Below are 11,135 nucleotides of genomic sequence, written 5' to 3'. Positions count from 1 at the left end.
CTGAAAAAATTTACCTCAGCATTTGTTTTCCCACTTAATAGTTTGCCCAGGTTCACCTGGTGCACCAGTTGCGGCCCTATTTGGATCGGCAGTCATTGCTCACAGTCACTCATGCCCTCATCACCTCGAGGCTCGACTACTGTAACGCTCTCTACATGGAGCTACCTTTGAAGAGTGTTCGGAAACTTCAGATTGTGCAGAATGCAGCTGCAAGAGCAATCATGGGCTTCCCAAGGCATGCCCATGTTACACCAACACTCCGCAGTCTGCATTGGCTGCCGATCAGTTTCCGGTCACAATTCAAAGTGTTGGTTATGACCTATAAAGCCCTTCATGGCATCGGACTAGGATATCTGCGAGACCGCCTTCTGCCACACGAATCCCAGCAACCGGTTAGGTCCCACAGAGTTGGCCTTTTCCGGGTCCTGTCGACTAAACAATGTCATCTGGCTGGACCCAGGGGAAGAGCCTTCTCTGTGGTGGCTCCGACCCACTGGAACCAGCTCCTCCCAGAGATCAGGATTGCCCCCACCGTCCTTGCCTTTCGTAAACTTCTTAAAACCCACCTCTGCTGTCAAGCATGCGGGAATTGAAACAGCTCCCCCTTGCCCATGTAGTTTTTGTGTATAGATTAGAATGTGTGTTGTTTTTTATATATTGAGGTTTCTTTTTTTTTTTTTGGACTTTTTAATCTAAAACTGTAACCTAGATTTTTAAATATTAGATTTGTTACTATGTATTGTTCTTCACCATTGTTGTGAGCCGCCCCGAGTCTGCGGAGAGGGGCGGCATATAAATCCAATAAATCTAATCTAATCTAATCTAATCTAGTGTTAGGGTGGGGCTTCACCTCAAAGAAAACAGTTTCCCTACTCTTTTCCCCCCAACGCCGGGGAACTGAACGCTCGGTCTCTTCTCCAACCCACTGATCTCTCTCTCTCTCTCTCTCTCTCTATCTCTCACTCACTCACTCACTCACTCACTCACTCACTCTCTCTCGCTGTTGGGCATGCACAAAGCAACCCGTAGCCGATAGTGCCAAAGTTTCGGGCCACCGCTTCATTTTTTTCCTTCCCCCCCTCCCCACTTTGCACCGGCCAATTTCGGGCAGCATGGAAGCCATGTCATCAAACTTCCAGCAGACGTGGTTGGTAAATCCACAGTACAGTGTTCCCTCGATTTTCGCGGGGGATGCGTTCCGAGACCGCCCGCGAAAGTCGAATTTCCGAGAAGTAGAGATGCGGAAGTAAATGCACTATTTGTGGCTATGAACAGTATCACAAGCCTTCCCTTAACACTTTAAACCCCTAAATTACCATTTCCCATTCCCTTAGCAACCATTTAGATTATTACGCACCATGTTTATTTATTAAAGTTTATTAAAAAAATATTTATTAAAGGCGGACGAAAGTTTGGCGATGACATATGACGTCATCGGGCAGGAAAAACCATGGCATAGGGGGGAAAAACCACAAAGTATTTTTTAATTAATATTTTTTAAAAACCTTGGTATAGGCTTTTTGCGAAGTTCAAACCCGCAAAAATCGAGGGAACAGTGTAACTGAATTTAAACATGCCGGGGATAAACATATATCCATCCTAAGATAAAATACAGAAAATAGTATAAGGGCAGACTAGATGGACCATGAGGTCTTTTTCTGCCGTCAGACTTCTATGTTTCTATGTTTCTATCGCCTGGAATCAAAGGATGAAGAACCAGTCCTTCTGGCTCTAATGCAATCTCCAAAAAATGCCATAGGACGCGGGACATATTGCTCAAAAGCAGGACTGTCCCACCAAAAGCGGGAAGTCTAGTCACATTCAAGGGGTGCAGGTGGGGCGATGGCTGATGTAATCCACAGAGAACTTTGGCTACCTTTCTGACCCATCCCAAACTAACAAACTACCCTATCTGTCATTTGCCCACCCCACCCCCACTCCAAAAATGAACCCCTGGGAACCACACCTGGTGGCAAGGTGTTCCACTGCTTAATGGTTGTCTTATCTTCTCTTTAGAAATATAGAAACATAGAAGTCTGACGGCAGAAAAAGACCTCATGGTCCATCTAGTCTGCCCTTATACTATTTCCTGTATTTTATCCTACAATGGATATATGTTTATCCCAGGCATGTTTAAATTCAGTTACTGTGGATTTACCAACCACGTCTGCTGGAAGTTTTTTCCAAGGATCTACTACTCTTTCAGTAAAATAATATTTTCTCATGTTGCCTTTGATCTTTCCCCCAACTAACTTCAGATTGTGCCCCCTTGTTCTTGTGTTCACTTTCCTATTAAAAACACTTCCCTCCTGAACTTTATTTAGCCCTTTAACATATTTAAATGTTTCGATCATGTCCCCCCTTTTCCTTCTGTCCTCCAGACTATACAGATTGTGTTCGTTAAGTCTTTCCTGATACGTTTTATGCTTAAGACCTTCCACCATTCTTGTAGCCCGTCTTTGGACCCGTTCAATTTTGTCAATATCTTTTTGTAGGTGAGGTCTCCAGAACTGAACACAGTATTCCAAATGTGGTCTCACCAGCGCTCTATATAAGGGGATCACAATCTCCCTCTTCCTGCTTGTTATACCTCTTTAGTTCTTACTTCTCAATTCTCTCACTTACCTGTGTGCCGTTGGAGAAGGAGTCATTGTTTCAGACTGATTGACAGTCTTGATATTCCTTTAGGGTTTTGTTTCCCTAAAAGAGGTGGAGTATATTTCCTGGAGTTGCAACACACTATTCTAAAGGATAGGTGAAAGTCTGCAGAGATTCTACATTATCCAGGTCCCAGTTGTCCCAAAGGTGCTTTTTTTCAAGAGGCAACTGGACTTTTCTGTTTTTTTATTTTATTTTATTTGTTTTATTTTTATTTATTGTTACAGTTGAAAGGGACCATGCAGGTCATCAAGTCCAACCCCCTTCCCTAGCAGGAATCCTAAAGCACCCCAGCCAAATGGCAGTCCAATCTCCTCTTGAAAGTGTCCAGAGTTGGGGAGTTCACAACCTCTGCAAGCAGATTGTTCCACTGGTTGATCGCTCTGACCGTCAGGAAGTTCTTCCTTACTTCTAGGTTGAATCTCTCCTTGGTCAGCTTCCAGCCATTGTTCCTCGTCCGGCCCTCCGGTGCCCTGGAGAATAAAGTGATCCCCTCCTCTCTGTGGCAACCACTCATATACCTGTATACAGATATCATGTCCCCTCTGGCCCTCCTTTTCTCTAGGCTATCCATGCCCAGTTCCCGCAATCTCTCTTCGTATGTCCTGGTTTCCAATCCCTTAATCATCTTGGTTGCTCTTTTCTGCACCTTCTCCAGAGTTTCAATGTCTCTTTTGAAGTGTGATGACCAGAACTGAACACAGGATTCCAGGTGTGGTCTGACCAGGGCGTAGTAGAGTGGTATTAATACTTCCCTGGTCTTGTAGTGTATCCCCCTGTTGATGTAGCTTAGGATAGTGTTGGCTTTTTTGGCCGCTGCTGCACATTGCTGGCTCATGTTTAGTTGATTATCCACCAAGACTCCAAGGTCTCTTTCGCAGTCACTACTGCTAAGTGGGGTTTCTCCCAGGCTGTATGTGTGTCTAGGTTTTCTTTTTACCAAGGTGAAGGACTTTGCTCTTGTCGACGTTGAACATCATGTTGTTAGCATGGGCCCATAGTGTTAATCTGTCTAGATCTTTCTTTGAAGATGTTTCGCTTCTCATCTCAGAAGCTTCTTCAGTTCTGACTGGGTGGTGGAGAACGGAAGGATTGATACCGTTGCAGACAGCTGGTCATTTGCATCCTTTGAGAGCAGCGGTTCTCAACCTGTGTGTGGCGACCCCTTTGGGGGTCGAACGACCCTTTCACAGGGGTCGCATAAGAGCATGGGAAAACACATATTTCCAATGGTCTTAGGAAGTGAGACACCGCACCTCTATCCGTCCCCAGGTGGGTCCACCTACCTGCAAATAGACTACTGAAAAATATATATACAGTGATACCTTGTCTTACAAACCCCTCGTCATACAAACTTTTCGAGATACAAACCCGGGGTTTAAGATTTTTTTGCCTCTTCTTCCAAACTATTTTCACCTTACAAACCCAAGCCGCCGCCACTGGGATGCCCCACCTCCGGACTTCTGTTGCCAGTGAAGTGCCCATTTTTGTGCTGCTGGGATTTCCCTGAGGCTCCCCTCCATGGGAAACCCCACCTCCAGACTTCCACGTTTTTGCAATGCTGCAGGGGAATCCCAGCAACACAAAAACGGGCGCTTTGCTGGCAACGGAAGTCCGGAGGTGGGGTTTCCCATGGAGGGGAGCCTCAAAGGAATCCCAGCAGCGCAAAAACGGGCGCTTCGGCTGGCAAAAGGGGTGAGTTTTGGGCTTGCACGCATTACTCGCTTTTCCATTGATTCCTATGGGAAACATTGTTTCATCTTAAAAACTTTTCACCTTAAGAACCTCGTCCCGGAACCAATTAAGTTCGTAAGATGAGGTATCACTGTATATCTGTACCATGAGAGCCTCTGAGCATGCACAAAGCCAAATTTCCAGCACTGCGCATGCATGCATGTTTTTTGCATTTTTTTTTTTGCATTTTTTTTTTTTAAAAATCAGCATTGCACAAGTGTGCACATACAAAGCACACGCCAATGCAGTTGTGGAGGAGGAGAACCGGCAACAAGGTAAGTTAGAATCACCTCTGAATTTCCGTATAATTTTATTATTTCATGGCTTTGGGGCCACCGTAACATGAGGAATTATGTATGAAAGGGTCGCGGCCTTAGGAAGGTTGAGAGCCACTGTTTTTGGGGGTCGCTGAGGCTACTTGGATGTTTACCTATGTCCTCGGGCTCACCTGAGTGGTGCAAACAGTTCCTGCAGTCTGCAATTTTTCTCTGGAAAGCCATTCCTATTTGCACAAAGTTTGTTAGCGGCAGCGTTGTCTTTGCAGAGAAAAAGCAAGTTTTGAGAGACGTGGGTTCAGTAGGTCGTGAAGGGCGAGTAAAAACGGCAAGACTGGAAAATAGTCAAGGTTCCAGGTAGCATCCAAATTAAAGATGTTCGAGTTCGAGTCAAAGTGGTCCTCCAAATTTATTGCCGGAGCCATCCTGACACCTACACTGGGAAGCCTGAATCTGAGTTTCTCACTCGGTTGAAAGTTCACATCCCTTGTCCCAACCCCCACCCACCCACAAACTTGTCACGTTGTCCACTCAAATTGTGCCAGCGTGGATGGTCCTCCTTCCGCTTCCGCCCAGGTGGGTGAGCATAGGATGTCCTTGAACCCCTCGAAAGAATGCTTTGTGGCTGCATCACCCTTCCCGAGTCCCCTGTAAACATCAGGTCTTTTATAGATAGTGCCTTAATGGCATCGGACCAGAATATCTCTGGGACCGCCTTCTGCCGCACGAATCCCAGTGACTGGTTAGGTCCCACAGAGTTGGCCTTCTCCGGGTCCCGTCGACTAAACAGTGTCGTCTGGCAGGACCATGGGGAAGAGCCTTCTCTATGGCAGCCCCGACCCTCTGGAACCAGCTCCCCCTGGAGATTCATACTGCCCCCACCCTCCTTGTCTTTCGCAAACTCCTTAAAACTCACCTCTGCCGTCGGGCATGGGGGAATTGAGACATCTAACCCAGGCCTATGTAGTTTTATGCATGGCATGCTTGTGTTGTATGTTCTTTTAAATAATGGGGTTTAGATATTTTTAAATATTAGATTTGTTCTCTGTACATTGTTTTATTGCTGTTGTGAGCCGCCCCGAGTCTGCGGAGAGGGGCGGCATACAAATCTAACAAATAAATAAATAGATAGATAGCTGTTCATTCATCGCCAACTGCTGTACCAGCTTGAGAGGAAGCTTCTGAGATTCCTACAGATGACTCAGTTTGGGCAAGCAGATTAAGTTAACAGCTTTCACCACCGCCACCTAGTGCATAGTAGAGAAGTGAAACGCTTGTCTCAATGTATCATGCTGATGCTGCAATAATAAGGAATATGGGCTAAGAAGGGACAAAAGCTTAGCCTGGAAAAAAAGGGGGCAGAATGGGCAACAGGTTAAGCAGAGGGGAACTAATTCTGGAAGAAACAAGTATTCCTGGATGTTCTGCCAGCGTGTTTCGACCGCCCGTAATCACAGGGTAATTAGTCCAGGAAGACACACACCACACGATAAAAGGAAAACCCAAAATTTTTTATAAACATAAAAACAGAAACAGCTCCCTTTTTAAATGTCAAAAGGATTTTCTGGTACACACAAGGCACAGGTGAAATGCAGTCCAATTTCTCACCCAATAACTGGGAAATTGAGTCCAATTCTAAAGTCCAGAGAGTCCACACACACAATCTTGAACAGCACAAAAACCACGATCTTGACGAAACAATGAATCAGATAAACTGCCATGAGGCTAAAACACCAAGCTGCACTTTTATCTGTAGCACTAATTACAGCAGCCCCACCCAACCACAGGTGGCCTCATTTTCTCTTGTAATAATCCTTCAGTTGTTGTCTCCTATGCATCACTCTACGCATGCGTGGATGTGTCGTTAATTCTTCTTCAGAATCCAGGGATGGTACAGATGATTGATCTCCTCCTGGGCTGTCTGCCAAACTCCCCTCTTCCCTGTCACTCACGCTTCCTTGGTCAGAGGAGGCTTCGTCGGCAGATTCCATCGGGAGCAAAACAGGCCTACGGCATGTGGATGTCTCCCCCACATCCACCTCCACATTCCTTGGGTCAGGAGCTGGGCCAGAGCTAACCACAACACCTGAAAGAGTGCAATCTTAGGGTCTTTGTCAAAAGGGGGAGAGTTGTGGTTCAGTTGGAGGGAATTATTAATTAATAATGGATTAATTAATTAATGGATTAATTAATTAATTGATTGATTGATTGATTGATTAATTAATTAATATCAATTGATTAATATCAATTGATTAATATCAATTGATTAATATCAATTGATTAATATCAATTGATTAATATCAATTGATTAATATCAATTGATTAATATCAATTGATTAATATCAATTGATTAATATCAATTGATTAATCAATTGATTGATTGATTAATTAATTAATTAATTCATCATGTCTGGGTGTCAGCGAAAGAGAAAGGTGGAGTTTTCAACCCTCACCACATCTCAGACATCAACACCCTTGAAAATGTCCAAAGATATTTCACCAGAAGAGCCCTTCACTCCTCCACTCGAAACAGAATATCCTACGAAAATAGACTAACAATCCTGGGCCTAGAAAGCCTAGAACTACGGCGCCTAAAACACGATTTGAGTATTGCCCACAAAATCATATGCTGCAACGTCCTACCGGTCAATGACTACTTCAGCTTCAACCGCAATAACACAAGAGCACGCAACAGATTCAAACTTGACTGTAAAAGATATGATTTCAACAATTGAGTGATGCATAGGAGACAACAACTGAAGGATTATTACAAGAGAAAATGATGAAATGCATTCCTCTCTGTGTGCCCACAGGCTACCAGCCTGCTCTTGCAAGACCATATTTTATAATATAGCAATAGATCTCTTCACCATGCTTTACAGCCCTCTCTAAAGCAGTTTACAGAGTCAGCCTCTTGCCTCCCCCCAATCCACATTTTACCCAACCTTGAGCCGGATCGAACTGATGGCAGTGGTCAGAAGTAGTTCGCAATGCTTCATTCTAATCTAACCACTGTACACCATGGATGGAAGGAAGGAAGGAAGGAAAGAAGGGAGGGAGGGGGGAGGGAGGGAAGGAGAAAAAAAACAATAGCAATAGCACGCAGATTTATATCCCACTTCCCAGGGCTTTTACAGCCCTATAAGTAGTTTACAGAGTCAGCCTTTTGCCTCCAACAATCTGGGTTTGACCCACCTCTGAGGGATGGAAGGCTGAGTCAACCTGGTGAGATTTGAACCACCAAATTGCAGACAACCAGCAGATATCAGAAGTAGCCTGCAGTACCCCACTCTTACCACTGGGCCACCGTGGCTCAGTGCTTGGTGCTTCACTTCATGAGTGGCGAGCCCGTTTTTCACAATTTTCTCCAGCTGTGTGATAGTTCTTTGCCTGGGGAAGTCTGAGGATTTCCCCAGTGGGCAGCAGCGGGTTGGCCTAGATGACCTCCAAGGTCCCTAGAATTCAGGAGATAAGCAACCTCGAACGAAGGAGAATTTTCCTGTCGGTGAGAACAATTAAACCAGAAGGCACGGTTTGCCTCCAGAAGTTGCAAATGTTGTAGTGCTAGAGACTTTCAAGAAGAGCTTGGACAGCTGTTTGTCCAAAATGGTAGAGGGTCTCCTGCTTGAGCAGGGAGCATTAGACTAGATGACCTCTAATCGGAGGTCCCTTCTGTTCTGATCTCTGGCTAAGGCCACTTGGAATAAAGGCTTGCTAAATGCAGAGATTTGTAAAAACAAAACACCATCTTTATTTTTCTTCCTTCTGTTACAAACTGCAGTCATCTCGGTATGCAGTCTCTCTTATCTCAGTCTTCAGTAGTTAAGGCAGCATAAACATCCTCAAAGCATACCACCATTCATTTAAAAATGTATGGCTAGGCAGCGTTAGCCCAGGGTAATAAAAACTGCAATTAAAAACACATAAAACAAAGCTTACTTTCAGAGCTGTGGAAAGACACCTCCATATTGCTTAATAGCAGATTGAAAACTCCACCCTTCTCTTCCGCTGACACCCGGAGGTGACGAATTAATTACTTAATTAATTAACCCGTTCCTCTCCTAATATTTCTTCCCTGACACTTGTTCCCTTCACCTTTGCAAACGTCTGAAAGACGGACTTACCCATCTAATATCTGTTTCTTCTTCACTTGAATCTGGACCCGTAGAGACGTCCTGTGGTTGGTCTCCCCCTTCTCCTTCTGCCTGTAAATCAGGCCCTGCTACTAATTCCCGAATCAGAACACTTTCCAAATCAGAGTCTGCAAAATCCCCAAACTGAGCAGGAGGATACACAACACCTTCCACCTCTGTTATTCCTCTTCCAGAGCGCCACTGGGACTATCCTGTCCTTCACGCAATATTTGGTGAACACCAACTGCACCAAAGAAGAAGGCCGAAGAAGCGCGAACCGGTGGCCCCGTTACGGCTCCGCAGAAAAGGTTCCTTGCGTGGCAGTGCCCAAAGATGAGCAGAAGGTAAGAGGCGCAGCCCACATCCTCCACATTGCGTATCACCAAGGTCGCCCATCTGGGTAGCGCTGCCATTCTTTTCTCAGTCTACGTCAGGGGTGGGCAATTAATTTTGCCATGGGGCCGCGTGAGAAATTGGGATGGTTTTAGAGGGCCAGGCTAATATAATTAACTCAGTTCTACCCTCTTCTTTGTTTTCTTTTCCCAAATTATCCCCCCCCCTAATACACACACACACATACAAAGAGCGGAAACCTCCCCACTGTTCCTTATTTATTTATTTGCCCCTCCGCTCTCCTCCCCTTCTTCCCTTCACTTCGTCACTCGTGCTGCCCCTCCCCAGCAGCCCACACCCCCACTCCCGGCTGGCCCCGCTCCCCCATTATCACAATAACACTCATTTATGGCACAATAACACCCAATGTGGCATGAAGCCGCCCGCCCGCCTTCCTCCCCTCTGTGTCGGCCCGCCGCTGCCTCCCCACTTCTGCAGTAATGGGCAACCAAGATTTTTACTGCCACACTGTAGGTGTGGCTTATTTTGTGGGTGTGGCTTGATGGTTATGTGACTGGGGTAGGAGTGGCTTGCTGGCCATGTGAGCAGGTGGGAGTGGCTTGAACGATCATCATCGTTCAAGTGAACTGTTATTGCCGCGCGATGCCTTTTCATCTCAGCTGTGGGCCGAGCGAAGGCTTCGCAAGGGGAAAAAGACCGCAGCCCAGACTGCTTTGGTGCGGCTTGGGAGATGACTGCGTGAGGCTGGAGGGAAGCCGGGCAGGAGAGAGGGAACCTCGTCTGAGGCCAGGAAGGAGGAAAGAGGAAAAAAGCGAGGAGCGCACAGCAGCAGCAGCAGCAGCAGCAGGGGGGAAAAGGAGAGCTGAGCCGAGACCGGTGATCCAGGAAGTTACTGCCGCCGGTCAGCTGGAGCTGTGCATGCAGCTTCATTTCCACCGGTGGAACTGCGTTCCACCCCGTCCTGCCTGCTGCCCACCCCTGCACGTCTGTGTGGGCCAGATCTCAGCACCTGCCCGTAGGCCTCGAGTTTGACACCCCAATTGTTCTAACTCGTTTCCCCCTTCTTCTACTATCTTCCCAATTTCCAGAAAGTGAAATGCAGAGTTCACATGTTTCTCGATGCCCAGACTGGACGTCCGGGTGTGTTTCGGTACGACTGCAAGCCGGTGGTGTTTTTGGATGGTTCCGAGGATCTCTTAAATCACTTGGATCATTTGCGTGATTATTCTCCCCTGGGATTCGATGATTCGTACTGATGTCTCCCGCTTTCGTCCCTCGTTTCCTCGCATCCGGGTAATCCACTAGTTCCTCGTTTCCGGGTTATCGCTTCGACGCAAAGCCTCAAAATTCTCCCATGGGGGGAAAAAATAAAAGGAATCTGGCGCAGCTTCAGCTCAAAATTCCCCGTCCCTTTCTCCCCAAAATAGTTGGTGACGATTAAATTGCATAAATGTTGCCGTGTTGTTGAACCGTGGTCAGTTCTTCGTTGTGAAGCTTCGTCTGTTTTGCGTGCTTGGGCTGGTGAAAACCAAGAGGGGGAGGGCTGCCTTTGAATGCAGGGGGGGGATATTTACAGGGAGTCCTCGAGATACAACTGGTCACTTAGCGACCGTTTAATGTTATGACGGATCGGAGAAAAGCACTCACAATCCATTCCTAAGTTCCAACAGCTGTTGCTCTGCCACCACCACCGAGTTATGTGGCTGCATTTTGGCCCCTGTTTATTTATTGCATTTATATGCTGCTCACTCCGAAACAGACTCATAAACACAATACAAGTAAGAAACAACAAAAACTTCACTAAAATCATTAAAAACCAACCAATCTTAATTCCAGGCCTGCTGTAAAAGCCAAATCTTAACAACTTTCCGGAAGACCGGTAGGGAGGAGATAATGCGAATTCTTGAGGGCAGTTGATTCCATAGGGTCGGAGCCACCACAGAGAAGGCTCTTCCCCGAGGTCCCGCCAACCAACATTGTT

Source organism: Erythrolamprus reginae, chromosome 13 (assembly GCF_031021105.1).
Source record: "Erythrolamprus reginae isolate rEryReg1 chromosome 13, rEryReg1.hap1, whole genome shotgun sequence".
Taxonomy (NCBI): Eukaryota; Metazoa; Chordata; class Lepidosauria; order Squamata; family Dipsadidae; genus Erythrolamprus; species Erythrolamprus reginae.
Note: the sequence above shows the minus strand (reverse complement) of the source record.